The sequence below is a fragment of the Nuphar pumila genome, chromosome 8 (assembly GCF_984573655.1).
Source record: "Nuphar pumila chromosome 8, dmNupPumi1.hap1.1, whole genome shotgun sequence".
Lineage (NCBI taxonomy): Eukaryota > Viridiplantae > Streptophyta > Magnoliopsida > Nymphaeales > Nymphaeaceae > Nuphar > Nuphar pumila.
In genome coordinates, this window is record NC_143256.1 from 12,333,590 (window position 1) to 12,336,973 (window position 3,384).

The 3,384-nt window shown below is 38.6% G+C and overlaps 1 long non-coding RNA gene across 1 annotated transcript; it reads right to left on the reverse strand.

Moving 5' to 3' along the window:
* Positions 1-1,413: 1,413 nt before the first annotated feature.
* Positions 1,414-2,560, reverse strand: LOC149829622 (uncharacterized). Its single transcript, XR_016433582.1, has 2 exons — positions 2,326-2,560; positions 1,414-1,780 (listed from the first exon to the last, which is right to left on the reverse strand). It is a non-coding gene; the product is annotated as an uncharacterized LOC149829622 (long non-coding RNA).
* Positions 2,561-3,384: the final 824 nt, after the last annotated feature.

Below are 3,384 nucleotides of genomic sequence, written 5' to 3' on the forward strand. Positions count from 1 at the left end.
GCTTGTTTCATACCATACAGAGCTATCTGGAGTTTACAAAGATAACGAGGATGTTTACTGTTTTCGAAACCAGGTGGTTATACTACATAAAGTTCTTCAAACAAATATTCATGTAAGAAAGCGTTTTTGAACATCCAGTTGCTTCACTAACCAACCATTACTGACAAAACCAATATAATAGTAGTGGGCTTGACAACTGGATTAAATGTCTCAAAGTAGCCAAAGCTCTCTTTCTGACTATAGCCCTTAGCAACAAAATGAGCTTTGTATCTCTTAACTCTTAAGAGTAACACTCTTCATTTAATCTTGAATATTCACTTACACCCCATAACATGTTTATTATCTTTGGCGGAGATCGACTAAGGCCCAAGTATGGTTTTTCATTACCCCATCATACTCGACTTGCATGGCACCAGATCTTGGAAAACCTCATTAAAAGTAATATTTTCATCATCTTGCAAACAAATGGCCAACAAAGCTTCAGGAATGAGGTACTTAGTTGACAAATATGTTTTTGGTTTCAAAGTTCCATCTTTGAATCCAGTGACTATACGATGACTTCATAAGAGATTGAACTTGAGACACAACTTCATGATCACTGGCCAAATCATTGCAACAAGAATTGTTAGTGGAATGGTTGATAGAATCATCATCATAGCTAAAGCTTTTGTTTAGGTAATAGATTCAACAATACTGGGTGGTTGCACTTCGACTAAATTGTCCCTGACTAGGTATGACACCGCAACAAGTAGACTCTAGTGGACCGTAGTCCAATTTTGAACCATATACTGCTCACTATGACAATTTTACTTGAAAGGGAAATTCAGTTCATCAAAGACAACATGTCATGATATAACAAAATTTCTGTTCTTTAGATTCATACAATAATAACCATGTGGGACATATTAATAAAAATAACATTTTTCACTTCTGTAATCCAACTTGTGTCCTCTGTATTCATGAAGACAAGACAAGGATAACATGATCAAAGAAAAATCTTGAGAAATTTATATTCTGGTTTGATATAAAAAAGGGTCTAAAATGGATACTTGTACTTCAATATTTTCGTTGGGGGTATGATTTATTAAATAGGCAGTCGTAGCAAAAGCAAACGACAAAAAATGAGCTGGGATATTAGCTTGACTCATGAGAGCCAATCTATAATCAAGTATATGACAGTGTTTACACTCAGCAACACAGTTTTCCTCATGTGTATGTCGGCACAAATTCAGTGCTCTATGCCCTATTCATCTTAGATAAACTTTGAAACTCTCCTCCCCAATCAAAGAAAAAAAATAACAATTTTCCCAACAACATTTTTTCAACAATGACCTTTAAAGAATTGAAAGGTTTTTAAAACATATTATTTGTGTTTAAGAAGATATAGTCATACATTCTTTGAGAGACTGTCAATAAAAATAACATAGTAACAATACTGTTTAAAACTCAAAACGGGTACAGGACCCTAAACATCAGAGTAAATAATGTCAGGAGACAATACTAATAAAGTTATTGAAAGGGAGATTATGGTTTTTCCCTTTGCCTCACAAACTTTATTCTCAGCAACATGTTCTATTGGTAAATCAAATCTATCAATGAGTTGCTAAACTATATGTAAAGAAGGATGACCTAACCACTGGTGTCATTGATCAATAGACACCTTCTCCCCAATGTGAACACTCGTGCTGCCTGGACTTAAATTGCATGCGATAAAGACCTCCATCACTTTGTCCCCGAAGAAGCACCTTCCCTGTGACCTTGTTCTTCACATAACACCAATCTAGATGAAATTCAAACAAAGCATTATTATCTTTAGTAAAGTTTTGCACATATAAAAGATTTCTGATTATCGTAGATGAAGAATATACATTAAATAAATAGATGAGCCAACATGCTTGATACCCAAACCTTAACCATCTTCGACCTTTAGAGGCAAGTTGTTTAAATCATGATGTGTAGTATAAAACTACTCCAGATGAAATCGTGTGGGGGGTGGGGGGGGGGGGGTGGGTGTGGAGAAATTAAAAAAAAAAATTAAAAGATCAGTGAAGATGGTTCCCTATTTGCAGGAACTGCCTTCCCTGTAACCGTTAGGGGGGATGAGGATAAACCTCACCCACCATGATCGACGGGTGGGGGATGAGGATAAACTTCACCTCCCATGATCGACGGGTGGGGTGAGCTTTATTCTCAACCACCATGAGGGCTACAAAACGCCCTTATGGTACGCCTCCCTCACCATCGATCAAGCAAGTGAGCGACAGAGGGAGAGAGGCGTAAAGAAAAAAAAGGGAAAATGAGGAACAACAGGGAGGGAGAGCATACCAAAATTCGGCTGATGATGCAAGTAAAACTCTTCTTCATCCTTGTGTTTTTTTTATCAAAAAGAGGGTTGGCAGTCATGGCTGCCGGCAAGTAACAGGTGAGAAAAAAAAGGGACTCAAATGTCGAGAGAGAGAGAGAGAGGGTCGACCGACCAGCGCCGGTGGTCGGCCCCTCTGCAACAGAGAGAAAGAGAGAAAGAGGGCCAGCTCTGGCAGTCGACCCCTTTGCGTCTGAGAAGAAAGGAAAGACGAAAGGGGTTGTACACCTTTCGCCCTATTTTTTTATATGGGACGACAGACAGGGTTGGTTTGGGTGCGGCCCAGACCAAACCGGGTAAGAAAAAAAAATTGGTTCAGGTCAAACCGGTTCAAACCAATTCAGTCAAACTGAACCAATCTGGGTGTGAACCAGACCGAGTTGCATCTGACTGGGTCTCGGTTCTCGGTATGAATTTGGTCTGATCTGAACCAAACCGAATCTGGGTCCAGTCAGTCTAAACCGATCCAAATAAAAATGGATCCAGATAAATCCAAATTTGGATTCTGTCTGACATATCTAGATCCATAACAGAATTGGATCTGGTTCGGATCAGTGTTGGATCTAGATCAGAACTAGGTCTGGATCCAGTTTGATAGTTTTGGATCTAGATCAGAGTTGGATTTAGATCTAAACTGGATAAATCAATTCTAGATCTTGATCAGAACTGGGTCTAGATCCGGTCTGATAGTTTTGGGATCCAAATCAGAAATGGATCTAGAGTGTGAGTAATTATGAATTTTGATAATCCAATTGAGTTTTAAACCAAACCCAGATGGGTTGAGACTAAGTTCAGTAAACCTAGTACTCTAAGCTCAGACTGAACCTGTTTTGACTTAGGATGAGTCAGGTCAGATCATAAGAGTTGAAATGACTAAATTATCCTTGTGTGTACCCAAGATCTGATTAAGTAAAATGGGTATAACTTTGAACTCAGAATTGAGTAAAGTTTAGTACGTTGGACTCATACCGTAGAGAAACCTCCATGTCTTATGGTTCTGGTCAAATCAGAAGCATAAAAAT